Here is a 17,668-nt window from a genome sequence, read left to right on the forward strand (position 1 = left end):
AACAGTAAAAAAGATCAGTGGTTGCCAGTGGTCCAGGGGAAGGGAATAAAGATGAATGGATGGAGCACAGGACATTTTAGGAGAGTGAAACTATTCTGTATGATATTCTGATGGCAGACTATAGGATTATGCATCTGTCCAGATCTGCAGTGAATCTCGCAGAACTGTATAATGTAAACTCTGAACTTTTGTATAAATATTGGTTCATCAGTTGTGACAAATGTACCACACAAATGCAACATATTAAAAATTGGAGAAATTGTGTAGGGGAAGGGGGAACAGATATATTAGAGCTTCCTGTACTTTCTTTGTACATAATATACATATATGTTTGGATACTACAGAGGCTCTGGCAAGCTCCTGAAGGAACTTACAATGTAGGCCTTTAGGATTTTGGAGCAAAGCTATATTTTCTCTAGAAAATTACTCTTTCCTTTTGGGAAAACTTCTGAAATGCTATTAGGCCTCGGTGGGTGGGTAGAAACTTAATACCTGATCATGGGACTCTAAGAGAACATGCTGCTGGAGATGCATATTATAAACTGGATGTCATTTAATCCAAGCCATGATGTTGGGTGTGTGCAGTAACCAAGGTGACTTGCTTTCCCAGTTTACCTGCACTGAGAAAGTTCCTAGGATTTGGGATTTTCAGTGCTAAAACTGAGACTGCCCTAAGCAAACTGGAAAAAACATTCCACCAATTAAAAGTGACTTAGATGGAGAGCAGGACTTGATGGCACACATAAGGTGTATAATTCAGACTTTCATCCATCTACTGTTGTTTTGCAAACTTTCCCTAAGCCCATGGCCTCATGGGGAAGTCTCTGTAATCCTTTGACAAAGGAAGAAAATTCTAGCCTGGTCTATATACGGTTCCACGTATTTCTAGCAAGAAATATACTTTTTTTTTGGTAGGAACTTTTGTATATTTTTATTTATTTTCATTTTTTTAATATGAAATTTATTGTCAAATTGGTTTCCATACAACACCCAGTGCTCATCCCAAAAGGTGCCCTCCTCAATACCCATCACCCACTTTCCCCTCCCTCCCCCCCATAACCATAATAGACTCAAAAAAATCCCTCCATGTCCATCAACTGATGAATGGATGAAGAAATTGTGGTTTATATACACAAAGAAATATACTTTAAAAAATTTTATTTTTATTTTAGAGAGAGAGCGCATGAAAGGAGGAGAGGGGCAGAGGGAGAGAAAAAGAGAGAATCTCTGAATGGATCCCAATGTGGGGCTCAGTCTCACAACCATGAAATCAAAATCTGAGCCAATATCAAGAGATGCTTAACTGATGGAGCCACCCAGGTGCCCCCAGAAATGTTCTTGAGGAGCAGAAAAGCCAAGGTTTGTAGAAGTCAATCTGTCTTTTTATTCAGCCATTCTGATGCCTGCTCAAAGTTGTGCATGGTTTTCACAACAAGGGACTCTCCCTCTCCATGACTGAACTATCATCACATTTGGAAGCCCAACTTGCCAACATCAGAGATGAATGCTATACCCTGAGAGTACCAACCAGCCACCTGGTAACAAGTTGATTTCAATGTCCTTTCAATTACTGACAGAACAAATTTTCTCACTAGAATAGTCATTCTGGGTATGTATTAACTTTCCTCCTCAGATGCTTTGCCAGCTCCATCATCTATAGACTTTTAGAATGCCTTATTCACCCTCACAGCTCTCACATTTCATTGCTTTTATTCAAGGAAATAATTATTGACAGCAGAAGGAAGAAACTATGGGTTCTAGCTCATGGTATTCACTGTTTTCCTTGTGCAATCATGTTTCCTACTATCCATAAGCAGCTGGCTTTATAGGACAGTAGAATGGTCCTGCTCCACCAGCTGGGAAACCACACTTTTGGAGGTCGGATGCTATTCTACAGTGTGAAACATGTGCTAATCTAACAACCAATATACAATGCTGTTTATCTCATAGCTAGAATGCACAGAGCTAGAAATTTAGGAGTTAAAGTGGGAATTTCTCCTTTTACTGCCCCCACAATTGCAAATTTTTTTCTTTCCATCTTTAAATATTTGGTCACTGCTGATTTTAGAGGGCTTAATGCACAAAGAAAGAATGTTTTCATGAGGAGACATGCAATAGTTCCATCAAATTAGCAGTTGAAACTGTCACCTGGGAATGTTGGGCTCCTCGTGTCACTGATCTAACATACAAAGAAAGATGTGACTGCAGTGGCTGAGGTGATTGATTCTAATTTCCAAGAGAAAACAGGGTTTGCACAATGGGGCAAAGAGAACTGTGTTTAGAAACCAGGGGATTCTCCAGGTGCACTACAGTGACCAAATAAAGGTAGGACTGCTAAAGCTTCAGACCCTTTAAAAATGAAGATCTGGACAAGGTTGTGAACCTTAGAGAAATGAGAATTGTGGTAGTTATGCATATTTTCTTGCTTTGTCATGTATATATTTGTATTTATTAACCGATTTCCTTTATTCCACTCTTCCTTTCCCTTACCATACCTATTTTATATAAGGTATGTTGTTGGTGCTTAACTTTATAATTTGGTTCATTAGATTATAGGATATCAAGATGGGATTGTGGCTGAGCTGGAAGAGAAAAGAACATCACCAATAGATAAAAACTGAGAGTAATAGGGCTTTAGTTGTTAAGCCCCTCTTTTGGGCAGAGGGTAAGTGCATTTTCGTTTAAATGAGGGGTAATTATATTATATTGTATTGTATTATATTCTATTATGTTATATTATATTATATTATATTACTATATTATTATATTTTCTACTTTGTTGATTGGAAGTTTACGTATGATAGAAACTTATGTATTATGTCAACAAAGGGGTGGAATGTACTATATATTATCTATTGTCACTTAGTAGTTGTTTCTACCTCTTCTGTGTTCTCAACCTCTCCCTGTATTACAGATTTTGGAAAGGTAAAAACGTCATTTCCAAGACTCACTTGTTACTAGAATTCCAAGTGCAATTTAGGTTCCTCCAGTGAGGTACATTTGTGTTAGATTTGGAAGATGGAAGGAAGGTAGAAGTCATTTTTATTGGGGTGATGGCAGCTGATGTATGGACGTCAGCTGTCAAGAGTTTTTGCAGTGGCCAGATTCCACATTCTAAGCCAGCAGCTTTGTGAATATTGGGCAGTTGTATCAACTGCAGTGGTTTCCTAGTTTTCTGAACTTGCAGGAGCAGAAATAATTTCCTGACCTTGAAACCTGGTGGTGATGTGACTGTAACGTGTAGTGCTGGCTCCTTGACTGCCATTCCTTCAATCCCTTTAATGATTTGTAAAACATTTAACTCATAGTACACTGGAATCACTGGAATATAAAATCCTTAAACCTGAACATGAATCAATAGAAACCAACAGTGAAACACAAATTAAACAGAGGGGACAAAAACAAAACAGAGCATCTGGAGATATGGGGCAATAAAAAACAAGTCTAACATATTTGTAACTAGAGTCCAAGAAGGAAAAGAGAGAGAGAAAGAAATTAGGCAAGAAGAAATATTTGAAGAGATAATGGTTGAGAAATTTCCACCTCTAAGTTCTGTTCATCAAGTAACATCAAGAGTTCATCAAAAGTTCATCAACTCTTACAGCCACTTCTCCTTGGATGTTACCTTTACATTTTTAGCTAATATCCTTAAAACATTTTGTGGTTATAGATATTTTTAACAGATTTATTGAGATATAATTCACATACCATAGAATTCATCCATTTAAAGTGTGTAATTAAGTGGTTTTTAGTATATTCACAGAGTAAATATAATCATATCAATTTTGAATCTTTTCATTACTTTAAAAAGAAACCCCATATGCCTTAGCCTTGTATTAGTAAGGTTTCTCCAGATAAACAGAATGAATAGAAGGTTTCTCTCTCTCTCTCTCTCTCTCTCTCTCTCTCTCTCTCTCTCTCTCTTCTTTCTCTCTCTCTCTCTCTCTGTGTGTGTGTGTGTGTGTGTGTGTGTATTTTAATAAATTGGCTCACATAGTTGTGAGGGATGAAGTTTGCTGGGATGAGCTGCAAGCTGAAAATTTCTGCAGGAGCTAATGTTGCAGTCTTGAGTTCAAAGGCAATCTGTAGGCAGGGTTCCTTGAAAGGGACTTTAGTGTTTTCTCTTAGGAACTTCAGTTGATTGGATGAGGCCCACCTACATTAAAGAGGGTAAGCTGCTTTAATCAAAGTCTACTGATTTAAATTTTAAACATATCTTAAAAATGCCTTCACAGCAACATCTGGACTTTCAGCATGCAACTGGGTACTATAACTTAGTCCAATTGACACGTAATATTATAACCATCAACAGCCACCCCTTGTCATCTTGGCACCCCTATGTATCTTTTAACCATACTTAATCTCCAAATTAAGACAATAAGAAGCAGTTTTCTTTCAACACCTTCACTATCCTACCTCAGGGGTATATCAACTCTCCAGCTCTATATCATAATTTATGCAAGGACTCTGATCATCTTTCCCTTCCGCAGTATATCACATTGAGTCCATTATATTGAGATGACATTATGCTGATAGTGAGCCAAGTAGTGATGACTCTAGACTTACTGGTCAGATATTTGTGTGTCAGAGAGTGGGAAATTAATCCAACAAAAATTTAGAGGCCTTCTACCTCAGTGAAATTTCTAGGAGTCCAGTGATGTGGGGCATGTTGGCCTATTCCTTCTAAGAAGGATTAAGTGCTTCATCTGGCCACTCCTATAACAAAAATAGAGCCACAATGCCTCGTAGATCTTTTTTGATTTTGGAGGCTGCCTATTTCTCATTTGGGTGTGCTACTCCAGCCTGTTTGCCAAGTGACCCAAAAAGCTGCTGGATTTTTTGGAGTGTATGGTAACTCTAAGGTTAATAATTTGAGGAATTGACACACTGTTTTCCAAAGTAGCTGCACTTTTTAACATTCCCACCACCTATATATCAGGACTTCCACATCATCACCAAAAATACTTATTTTCTGTCTTTTGGATTATAGCCATTTTGTGAGTGTGAAGTAGTATTTCATTATAGTTTTGATTTGTATTTCCTTAATGGTTAATGATGTTTAGAATTTTTTATATGATTATTGGCCATTTGCATATGTTCTTTGGAGAAATGTTTATTTAAATCCTTTGCTTATTAAAAAAAATACAGGGGCGCCTGAATGGCTCAGTCAGGTAAGCATCTGACTCTTGATTTTGGCTCAGGTCATGATCTCACGGTTTGTGGGATCGAGCCCCATGTTGGGCTCTGTGCTGACAGTGTGGAGCTTGCTTAGGATTCTCACTCTCTGCACTTCCCCACTCACATGCTCAAAATAAATAAATGTCAAAATAAATAAATAAGCATTAAAAAAATATAGGACATTCCCATATACTCCCTCTCTCCCTAGCCTTCTTACTGTTAACATCCTACACCAGAGCAGTACATTTGTTATAACTGATGAATCTACGTTTATACCTCATTATCAGCCAAAGTCCATAGTTGATATTAGTGTTCATTCTTGGTGATGTTCATTCAGTGCTTTTTAACTAATGTGTAATGATATGTCTCCACCATTATGGTACTATTTGGAGTAGTTTCACCCCTTTAAAAATGCTCTGTGCCCCACCTATTCATCCTTCCCTTTCCTCTACCCCTGGCAACCACTGATCTTTTTACCATCTATCATTTTGCCTTTTTGAGAATGTTGTATATCTGGAATCATGCAGTCTGTAGCCTTTCAGATTGACTTCTTTTATTTAGTAACATGCATTTAAAATTCCTCCATGTCTTTTCATGACATGATAGCTAATTTCTTTTAGTGCTGAATAATATTCCATTGCCTGGATGTACCACAGATTCTCCTAGCTTCTGGTCCCCTCAAACATTTCTTGGCTTGGAGTAGTGTAACTTTAATGTCTGCTTCTATCTTCACATGGCTGTTTTCTCCTTCTTTCTCTCCAGGTCTTCAATGCCATTTTCTTCTCTGTGTCTCTTTTCCTCTCCTTATAAGGACACCAGTCCTGTTAGATTAGGACTCTCCCTAATTCAGTATGACCTCGCCTTAATTGACATCTGTAAAGACCCTATTTCCCAATAAATTCACATTTGCAGGTACTGGGGATTAGGACTTCAGTCTATCTTTTTGGAGGATGGAATTCTATCCATATCATTCTGCCCTCTGACTGCCCCCTCAAATACATGTCCTTCCCATATATAAAATACATTCACCCAGTCTAAATGTTACCCAAACTTTTAACTTATTCCAGCATCAACTCTAAATCTAAAATCTTGTCTAACTATAATTAACTCAGAGTCTTGAATTCCATCTTCTAAATCATTTCTATCAGGTATGGGTGAGACTCCAACCATGATCCATCTAGGGAGAAAATTCCTCTCCACCTGTGGACTTACAAAATCTAAAAAACAAGTTACCTGCTTCAAAAATAGAAGAGGATGGAATAGACATTGCATTCCAACAAGGAGAAATTGGAAAGACAAAAAGGGTCACAGATCCCAAGCAAACCAAAACTTAGTAGAGGAAATTCCACTGGATTCCATGCCTAAGAATAATCCTTTGTGGCTCAGTGCTCTGTCCTCTGGGCATGCTGGGGTGGCAGCCCTACCCTTTCTGGACTCTGCATTTTTGGTTCTGCCACAGGAATAATTATTTCTTCATTCTGTCACATCTCTGTCCCTTTCAGTCCAGTGTTTCTGCTGATATGACATTCTCAAAAACAAAACAAGTATCTGTGAAATACATGGGGAGTCCAAACCATCCCATCAGAGGGTCCTCCACAGTCTTTCTGGATAACCACATCTCTCCTCCTTGCTTCTGCTGAGATGGTTGTTTAACATGCATATTCATGTATCCATAAGCATCTTTAACCATCTCTAGGAAATGGTTTTCTGGCCATATCCCTAGTCTTGTTTCTAGAGCATGATATCTTGATAGCCAGGAAATTTTCCAAATCATCAAGTACTGGTTCCTTTGTGTTTAAAAGTTTATTTTTTCAATTTATCCTTTCCTCTTCCATTTTATTATAAGCAGCAAGGGTAAACTATCTTCCATCCAAAGGTAGGACACAATTAGAGTTGCTATAGAAACCTACCCTCCCACAGACAAAGGCAGATTCTGGCCTAAGGGAGATAAACCTCTGTTCCTCTGATTCTGTAGTCACACTTTCTCATGTGCCTTCCTCCTTTCATCTGCAGTGAGCTAAGTGAGTCACCTAGAGCACAAATTTAAAGAGGCACTCACTCGCACCATTACTTTCATGACCTCAGAGTGAGCGCCCTGAATGCTTTGCTTATCTCACCCATGTCCAGGCCTACCCTTCCCACCTCCAACATCTCCAGCTCCTTCCTCGTTCTATGTTCAGGTCAGAAAAGAGACCCCCCCAGAATCCAGTAGCTATCCCCTCTCAGACCTTGTCCCAGGGCTTTGGGAGGGTAGAAACAGCCAACCATGTATATGTAGTCAAGCCTCCTCTATCTGCCCAAACTTACCTTGAGTCTTCCCAGATTCCATCTCTGTTCTCTTTCTCTTTTCAGAAGCATCCAAATCCAAGAGCCCTATGAACCTGGTGGTAAAGCAGATCTGCTCTGCTTCTTTTTGCCCAAAGTACTACCAACATGCAGGTGAGCAGATCCTACTCCCTGTATTCCCACAAAGGTGGAAGGGACCAGCCTAAGGAAGCCATGAAGGAGTATGTGGGGCTAAATAATAATAAAGAGACTTATGGTAGAGACTATTAGAAATGGGTAGAGACTATTTGTGCTGGACTGTGTTAGGCTCCTATGTAGCCCGGGAGTCTAGATCCCTAGCCTTTGTTTGTTTGTTTGTTTTAGAGAGTGAGAGAGCATGAGCAGGGGAGAGAGGCAGAGAATGAGAGAGAGAGAGAGAGAGAGAGAGAGAGAGAGAGAGAGAGAGAATTTTAAGCAGGCTCCATGCTCAGTGCAAAGCCTGATGTGGGGCTCAATCCCACCACCCTGGGATCGTGACCTGAACTAAAATCGAGTCAGACGCTCCACTGACTGAGCCATCCAGATGCCCCTAGATCCCTATCCTTTGTTGCCAAGACTTCATCAGAGCCCCAGTTTCCTAATCCATACATTGGCATCAAGTCCATAGCAATAACTCTTTAGGAGGAGGGCAGGAATATGTGTGCAGGAAAATGAGCTTAGAACCTGACATCTTTATCTTCCTCTTCCCAGGTTGGCCTAGATCCTTGCTTCCATCTGGAGGTCACTAAGTCCAGGGAATTCCAATTGGAATGTTAAGTCAGTAGGCTTGTTCCTTCAGCCAAAGGTCTAGTGAATAGACTTGCATGGAGGGAAAATACCAGCTGTATCCAAGCCTCAGATCCAGGACAAAAGTGCTCTGTTCCATGTAACAACATCACTGCTACTCAGAGAAACTTCTCAGAAGAATCTAATATGTTTTATCTGGAACCTAGTACTGAATCAGGAAAAGGAAGAACAATTGTCCACAGGAGGTCAATTTTCTCTTTCCCCTCACTGTGTCCCCTAAAATGGGCTTTTATGGTCCCACTCCATGGCAGAGGCAGTTCTAACACACATTATCTTGGGTTTGGTTGATATTTTCTCATGTTAGATTCAGATTATGTATTTTAGGCAGGAGTATCTCAGAAATAATTCTGTATTCTTCTTGATGTATTCTATCTCAGTGGTGTGTGATTTTAATTTGACCCATTACTAATAATATTTACTTTGATCACTTGACTGATGTGGTAACTTCCAGGCTTCTTTACTATATGAAGTTACTCTTTTCTACTTTATATATAATACATATTTTGTTAGGAGATTCTTTAAAACTATGTAAATAGTTCCTTACCAAACTTTTAATTTATTCATTTATCTAAGTATATGTTTGGACTCATACTTTTCAGTTTTATTCAATAGTTTATAATCTGTTACGATCATTATTTATCTGATGCTCAAGTTGTTTTCTATTTAGTCAGTGGGAACCCTTCAGGCTGGCGTCTGAGTCCTTTTGGCAGATCTCCATCTTTATTTGAGCATTTCCCTTCCAACGCAAAGAGATATTCCAGACTCACCTCATACTTTCCCTCCTCAGGATTGGAACCAGCTAATTACTCAAGGAATCAAGATCTGAGTGCAAAGTATGTTTATTGCTGTTGGACTGTTGCTGCTCCTAGGTTCTCCCAGTAGACAAGACTAGGGAACACACGTTTATGCCTGTATTTATTTCTATATTTATCTACATATATTAAAAACCATAAGTTCACAGCAAAACTGCCAATTCTAATAAAATACCCCAGGGCTTATTTTAGACCCCCTGCCCTTTGAATATTTGTACCTCTCTTCTCTAAAAGGGAGAATCCTGGCTATTGATCTTTAATATATTTAATTTTTGATCAATCCCCCTGTATAAAGCCAATTTCTCATCTGTCTCTACCCCTTGTTCCACATAAATGCCCTCCTTAACTCTCTCCAATATTCTATGCCGGGCCTTTCCTCCACAAGGATGCCTCCTTCCCTTGTTTGGGCTCTGAGATGTCATACCCCATTCCTCACTGTGCTTTGGCTCTGACACTGAACAAGGAGCTCTCCTCCATGGATTCTCTCCTTCCCAACATTAGACTGGCACATGGGTTGATATCCCTTCGTTGCTCAGGCTCTGACACCTTACAGTGGGCCACTTCAGTTCTCCTACACCACACCCATCTCACTGCTAGCACAGAGATTAGCTTTGCTCTGCCTTTCCTGAATGCTTTAGGACTGGATTGTTCAGGAAGAGAAAGGTAGAGCAAGAAAGGAAAAGGGAAAAGGAATGGGAGAGAAAGGAATGGTTATGACTTTCTCTCCTCTTTTTAATTTCTTTTCAATTATTTTAAATGTTCATTTACTTTTGAGAGAGAGAGAGAGAGAGCGAGTGGGGGATGGGGGGAGAGAGAGGTAGACACAGAATCTGAAGCAGACCCAGGCTCTGAGCTGTCAGCACAGAGCCCGATGAAGGGCTTGAACTCGTGAGTGAATCGGGAGGTCATGACCTGACCTGAAGTCAGTCACTTAACCGACTGAGCCACCTAGGTGCCCCTCCCTCCTCTTTTTAAAATAAAGACAGTTGTGAGAGACAGGATGGGAAATAAACGTCTCCAATCAATTTTAAGAAAGAGTACATATGAGATTTGAGGGTATGGACATTCATCTTGTTTCCACTACCCCTATCCAAGTATTTTGAAGAGTCTTTTTATACCCTCAGGTGTATATACACTCTAGTTAAAGAACATTGATGTAGGAGGTCACATTAAATGGAATGGAAATGCCTAGGAAGACATTCCCCACCTCAGAATCCTGACAAAAAGGCCTCCAGACCTTTTAATGACCATAATTTTTTTACTTAACCTGTACTGTTCTACTCCCTTTTTCCTCCCATCCTCCTTATCCTTCTTCCTGTCAAGAAGCAAGCTCTCTCCATCCACACCTCTGTGAGGTAGAACCTTTAATGTGACACTGACTCAGGCCCTTTCTTCAAACTTCCTCTTCTTTCAACTTTGGGATGACCTTCTTTATGGGTGGGCCTGCAGGAGAGACTTACCTTTGCCTCTGCTGTGGGCCTGGGTCTCATGGCTTGTGGTAGCTCTGGTTAGACCTCGGTGCTGGGAGCTCTGAGGGAATCTGGGTTAGAAGAGGGATGTCAAGAGGTAGTGAAGGGGAACTTTGGGAGAATGAGGTATTTTCTGATGGGCTATGGGCTTGGGCTGGGACTGTATATGTGACATATCTAGGGTGGAAAACAAGTTCTAAGTTCCACAAAATGATATTACTAGATAAGCTTTTTATCATCACTATTTTAGAATGTGGAACTGAAAACCAGAGAAGGAACTTGGCAAAGGTTGTGAAAATAGAGCAGGTAATTAGACAGATTTTCTATAAATTAATGATTAACAGCCCCAGGTGAACCTGAAACACTGTCTGGCAATCATACCAGGTTCCTGGAATGTGCTCCTTTACCCACTTTCCATAATGGCTTTTCATACCTTTTTCTCTCTCCTCAAACCTCCTACCTCACTCTGCTTGTCTCCTCAGCTTGTCTCCTCCTCCTTCCATTGACCAAAAGAAGCCATTGGTTGGGGACTTTTTCATCTTCTGTGCATCAAATCTACATATCTATACCCACTCTCCCCAAAACAAGGCCCAACTGTATCTGCTTCTAGTTTTCCCTTTCTTGTTGTAAGAGAAAGTAGTCTTCTATTTCCATGCCCTAGCCCTTCCTATCATTTTGCAAACTCATAATTTGTGTATGAAATTTCTGTTTGAACTGTCTGTAGATGTTTCTATTTCAAATAGCATTTTATGCTGACCGATACATTGAAGTCCAGTTTTCTCAGTTGTTAAATGAGTATAAGAACTACTGTATTTGGAAAAGATGGGTCCTTGCCCGGGTCCCACACTTTAGAGACCTCACATATCACAAACACATACAAAAATGCATTTATTAAAGGTCATGTAGGGGCACATGGGTGGCTCAGTCAGTTAAGCGTCTGTCTTCAGCTCAGGTCATGATCTCATGGTTTGTGGGTTTGAGCCCCTCATTGGGCTCTGTGCTGACAGCTCAGAGCCTGGAGCCTGCTTTGGATTTTGTGTCTTCTTCTCTCTCTCTGCCTCCCCTGCTTATGCTCTGTCTGTCTCTCTCTCTCTCTCTCTGTCTCACAAAAATAAATAAAATGTTAAAAATATATATATTTTAAATCATGTAGATAGCACTGTGATTTGGTCATTGGTGCTTGTACTCTCAAACATCTGCTCTCATAATTAACACCATTCAGGTCCCAGGGAAACACACCTTCATATTTTTGTCTTGTATCCTTAAAACAAAAGACAACTACATCTGAATACAGTAAAAATTTGTGGTTGAATTGTAGATTTTTTGTTTGTTTGTTTTATCCGGTGCCAATTTTAAATTGCATTTTCCACTTACCATACAGTACTTATAAAGTGTAATGTTATTTCCTTTCTCTATACACATATTCCATGTTTAAGTATCAAGAATGCCCAGTTATTTACTGTAGCAGCTCAACTTTAAAACTTCCATGGAATTTACTACAGATTTGGGTCCTTTGATGTTCTGTGTATAGCAATGGTAAACCTATGCTCATGTTGGCTTAATCAACCTCTTCAGTGGTAGGCCCAGAGGAAGCAATGCCAGATGGAGGAGCTCCACCATGGGGCGAGCCCTCAAGCATTCCTCCCCTCACACCTGCATTCTGGTACAGTTTGGTAGTGATGGAGTTGTAGACTTCCTCCAGCTCTTTCTGCTGATGTTCATATTCTTCTTGCACTGTGGTTCCCTGAATTTGGATTTAATTTCCTCTTCTTTTCCTAGTTTCCTAAGGTGGAAGCTTAGATGATTGATATTAGATGTCCCTTGTCTTCTTTTTATTTCTTTTTATTGAAAACATTTTTAAAAAGCTGTTTCTTGTTTTCTAATAAGTACATTCAATGCTATAGATTTCCTTGTAGCATTGGTTTGCTGCCTCCCACAAATTTTGGAAGATTGTACTTTAATTTTCAGTTCAAAATATCCTTTAATTTCTCTTGAGGTTTCTTTTTTGGCCTATGTGTTATTTAGAAATGCATTGCTTAACCTCCAGGGATTTAGGGATTTTCCAGTTCTCTTTCTGTTATTGATTTCTAGTTTAATTTCATTATGGTCTGAGAGAAGACACTGTATGATTTCTATTGTAAATTTGTTAAGGTTTGTTTTTGGCCCAGAATGTAGCTTATTTTGGTGAATGTTCCATGTAAACTTGAGAAGAATGCACTTTCTGCTATTGTTGGATGAAGTAGTCTATAGATGTCCATTTATATTCAACTGATGGATGGTGCTGAGTTCAACTATGTTCTTACTGATTTTCTGCCTGCTGGATATGGGGTATTTAAGTCCCAAACCTAATAAGGGATTTATCCATTTCTCCTTGCAGTTCTATCAGTTTTTGCTTCATGTATTTTGACACTCTGTTGTTAGGTGCATATGTGTTAAGGACTTATGCATTCTTGGAGTATTGACCCCTTTATCATTATATAGTGTCCCTATTTATCGCTGATAACTTTCCTGTCAGTCTTCTCTGTGTGAAATTAATATAGCTAATTTCATTTTTTTATGTTAGTGTTAGCATGATGTATTTTTCTCCATCCGCTTACCTTTAATCTATATGTGCTTTAATATTTTATTTTATTTTATTTTATTTTATTCTATTTTATTTTATTTTATTATTTTGAGATTGAGAGAGAGAGCACAAACAGGGTGGGAGCAGAGGGAGAGAGGAGAGAATCCCAAGCAGTCTCCACACTCAGCATGGAGTCTGATGCAGGGCTGGATCCCATGACCCTGGGATCATGTCTTGAGCTGAAATCAAGAGTCAGGCACTCAACCAAATGAACCACCCAAGCACCCCAGTCTATATGTGCTTTATATTTAAAGTGGGCTTTATGTAGACAAAACATAGTTGGATCTTGTTTTTTAATCCACTCTGACAATCTCTGTCTTTAAATTGATGGATTTAGACCATTGTCATTCAAAGTGATTATTAATATAGTTGGATTATCTACCATATTTATTGCTGTTTACTAATTGTTGCCCTTAGTCTTTGTCCCCCTCCCCCCCGCCTTTTTATTGTGGTCCACTCTTTTTCTGCCTTTTTGTGGTTTTAACTGAGTGTTTTGTATGATTCCATTTTCTCTCTTTTCTTAGCTCATCAGTTATACTTGTTTTTTACTTTTTTTTAGTGGTTCCCTGGAGTATGAAACATACATTTACAACTAATCCAAGTCTGCTTCCACATAACACTACACTGCATTGTGCATAGTGCAAATACCTTCTAATAACAAACTAATCCTAGCTCCCCTTTCCTGTCCCTTGTATCATTGCTGCCCTTCATTCCATTTATACATAAGCATATATATATATATATATATATATGTATATATACATATACATAGGCATACATAATCAGATACATTATTGCTATTATTATTTTGAACAAATTGTTGTCTGTTAGTTCAGTTAAGAATAAGAAAAAATAGGGGCACCTTGGTGGCTCAGTCAGTTGAGTGTCCAACTTCAGCTCAGGTCATGATCTCGCACTGCATGAGTTCGAGCCTTGTGTCGAGCTTTGCACTGACAGCCCAGAGCCTGGAGCCTGCTTCAGATTCTGTGTCTCCCTCTCTCTCTGCTCCTTCCCCACTCACACTCTGCCTCTCTCTCAAAAATAAATAAACATTAAAATTTTTAAAAAGAATAAGAAAAAATAAAAATTTAAAAACAAAAAGGAAAATATTTTTTCCTTTATTTATTTATAAACCTTTATTTATTCTTTCTCTTATGCTCTTCCTTTATGTAGATCCAAGTTTCTGACCTATACTATTTTCTTTCTCTTTAAAGAACTTCTTTACATTTTTTGCAGGGTAGGTCTACTGGCAACAGATTCCCTCAATGTTTGTTTGTATGAGGAAGTCTTTATATTTCTTCCTCACTTGAAGGATAAGTTTATAGGGTACAGAATTTTAGGTTGGTGTTTTTTTTCTCAAACATTTTAAATATTTCCCTCTACTGTCTTCTTGCTTGCATTGTTTGTAAGGAGAAGTTGGATGTATTTTTATCATTGCTCCTCTAAAGGTAAGGTGTTTTTTCCTCTGGCTTCTTTGGATTTTTTCTTTATCTTTGCTTTTCTGTAGTTTGGAAAGGATATCCCAAAATGAGTGTTTGGTTTGTTTTTTGGCATTTATCCTGCTTGCTGTTCTCTGCTCTTCCTGGATCTCTAATTTGGTGTCTAACATTAATTTGAGAGAAATTTTCAAGCAGCATTGTTTCCAACATTTTTTCTGTCCCTTTTTCTCTTTATTCTCCTTCTGGTATTTTCCATATTATTGTGTTATACCTTTGGTGATTGTCCCAGTTCTTAGATATTCTGTTCTGTTTTTTCCCCAGTCTTTTTTCTCTTTGTGTCTTAGTTCTGGTTGCTTCTGTTGATATATTCTCAAACTTAGAGATTCTTCCCTTAGCCTGTCCAGTCTACTAATAAGTCTATCAAAAACATCCTTTATTTCTGTTACAGTGTTTGGATCTCTAGCATTTTTTTCTGGTTCTTAGAATTTCCATCTCTCTGCTTGCATCACCCATCTCTTCTTGCATGCTGTCCACTTCATTCATTAGATCTCTTAGCATATTAATCATAGTTAAATTCCTGGTCTGATAATTCCAATATCCCTGCCAAATATGAGTCTGGTTCTAATGCTTGCTCTGTCTCTTCAAACTCTGTTTTTGCCTTTTAGTATGCCTTGTAATTTTTCTTGATAGTTGAACATTGTGTACTAGGTAAAAGGAAGTAAATAAGACTTTAGTAATGTGATAGTGAGGTATGGGGGGAGGGGAAGCATTTTATAGACCTATGAATAGGGCTTAGTCTTTTTATGAGTCTGTGCCCCAAACTACGAATTTCACAAGTGCCTGGCAGGTGTGTGTGTGTGTGTGTGTGTGTGTGTGTGTGTGTGTGTTTTCCTCCTCTTAGGTGGGACAGGATGGCAAGTGTGAGCTGGAATTAGGTATTTCCTTTTTTCCAGGTAGGTCAGGCTCTAGTTAAATATTTTTTCCTGAGGGCAGACCTTCTTCAGGACAGAATGGTCTGGCATAATTCAAGGTGGTTTCTTTTCTTCTGCCTCTCCTATAAGTACAAGGGGATTTTTTTCCTCAGTTATTTACTGTGAGAACTGGGGGAGCTCCAGGAACTTATAAAATTTGGGGGAATCCCATGATGACGGGGTCCCTCTGAAGTTTTTATTTCTCAGGCTTTTCTACACTGAGCCCCCAGCATTTTGCATTAACAGTTCAGGTTATCTTACCCCAGCACTGGTCCCATGGATGTTTCTGTGCCAGTAAATGTGGTTTTCTGTATTTTTCTCTCCCTCCAATTTGGGGGATGGGGGTTTGCCTTGTGACCGTATTTCTCTTATGGATCTAAAAAGAGTTGTTGATTTCTCAGTTTTTTCAGCTTTTTGGTTGTTTGAATGGGATAGTGACTCTTTACACCCAGGACCCAGAAATCTCCAACTTTCTACTTATAGCTCTTGGTTAAATTATTTGGTTTCTAAAAGAATAAATCTAATCCTTTTCCCAAATGATGTACTTTAAATATATGAAGAAAGCTATCATGTTGTTTCTAGTTTTCCCTGGACTAACATCCTCCTTTCCTTGTCTTACATTCCCTTTTTTCTCTTTTCTTACCTTCCTTTCCCTTCCTTTTCCTCTTTCTTTTATTCCCTTGTCAAATATTTATTAAACCCCTACCTAACACATTTTCTGTTAGGCACTGAAAATAACTTCTTTCCTTTCCTCAGAAAAAGTATGCACTGGCAGGAAAAAAAAACACGTAAGATTTTATTCATTAAAATGAATAGAGTAATGAATTAATAAGTGTTCTGAATCCTATAAAAGCATACTTCCTCCTGTGCTTTGGTTTTGATCACCATTGCCTTCCCAGTCATTTTCCTTTAGATAAGCTGTAATATATTAACATTCTCCTTAACTTGCAATCTGGCTGTAGTCAAATCTGTGCAGATTCAGAAAATCCTCTTACCTCCCATCTTCAAGCTAAATATGTTTTGAATAGGTTAATGATTGCTTGTGTAGGAATAAGTCATGACTAGAAGAGTATGTTTGAATGACTGATGCCATATGTAAAATATGGACTGGTCTAATATGAATTTTCTAATGAATAGTTATCCCAATGCTAATTGTCAAAATGCAATCAAGCCACACAATCCACACAGGATGGCATAGCCATTTTGGAGTGCGGTAATCTTTAGTGGAAGGTGAATGAAATTGTCCTGATGCAGGTGTAGACCCTAATAACCATCAGGGCTCGTTATGGACAAAGTTCATCCTAGAATTTGTTAAAATAACAGCAGTTTTATTATGAATCCAGAATTTCATGGTGTGGAGAGCCTATGATTTACACTGGTTGATTGTGACTCATTAGTGATAGATGAACAAAGAATAAAAAAATACTACTTATTGGGTCACCATAGTTACCATTTAAAATAAAAACATGCGCAGAGGGGCGCCTGGGTGGCGCAGTCGGTTAAGCGTCCGACTTCAGCCAGGTCACGATCTCACGGTCCGTGAGTTCAAGCCCCGCGTCAGGCTCTGGGCTGATGGCTCAGAGCCTGGAGCCTGCTTCCGATTCTGTGTCTCCCTCTCTCTCTGCGCCTCCCCCGTTCATGCTCTGTCTCTCTCTGTCCCAAAAATAAATAAACGTTGAAAAAAAAAATTAAAAAAAAAAACAAAAAAAACATGCGCAGATATATTTTTTTCAACTTCAGGATATTCTCTCAAGGTGGCTTTGAATCGCCTATTGCAGAATCCTAAAAAATTAAATCGATGGCTTAGAATTTAAATGAAAAAGTAGGTTTCAGAAAAAGAGCAGATAACTTCTTAAAAAGGAAGTTTTGCCCTTTCTATACAGCTTTGCAACTGAAAATCTGAGTTTTGATTCCAGTGACCCTGAACAGTAAGGCTGGAAGTTGGCCTTTATTTATTTCACATTGCTTTTCAGATTTCTCTTTAAATTCCCTGTGATGACTGACTGTTGTTGTTGATGGTCAAATGATGCTTAACGATGAAAACCAGAAAAGGCCTTGACTAGGG

General features: G+C 38.8%; 1 long non-coding RNA gene across 1 annotated transcript in view; it reads left to right on the forward strand.

The window, feature by feature from the left end:
* The first annotated feature begins 1,264 nt into the window (after positions 1-1,264).
* The window catches only part of LOC124506363 (uncharacterized), a 30,803-nt gene continuing 14,399 nt past the window's right edge, over positions 1,265-17,668 (forward strand). Inside the window, exons 1-4 of the long non-coding RNA XR_006960742.1 lie at positions 1,265-1,359; positions 2,550-2,665; positions 7,531-7,617; positions 8,961-9,122. This is a non-coding gene — a long non-coding RNA (uncharacterized LOC124506363). The remainder of the gene's footprint in view (positions 1,360-2,549; positions 2,666-7,530; positions 7,618-8,960; positions 9,123-17,668) is intronic.

The sequence above is a fragment of the Lynx rufus genome, unplaced genomic scaffold (genome assembly GCF_022079265.1).
Source record: "Lynx rufus isolate CCGP_SWC_20201006 ecotype Redwood Valley unplaced genomic scaffold, mLynRuf1.p SCAF_9, whole genome shotgun sequence".
In the NCBI taxonomy this organism is placed as follows: domain Eukaryota; kingdom Metazoa; phylum Chordata; class Mammalia; order Carnivora; family Felidae; genus Lynx; species Lynx rufus.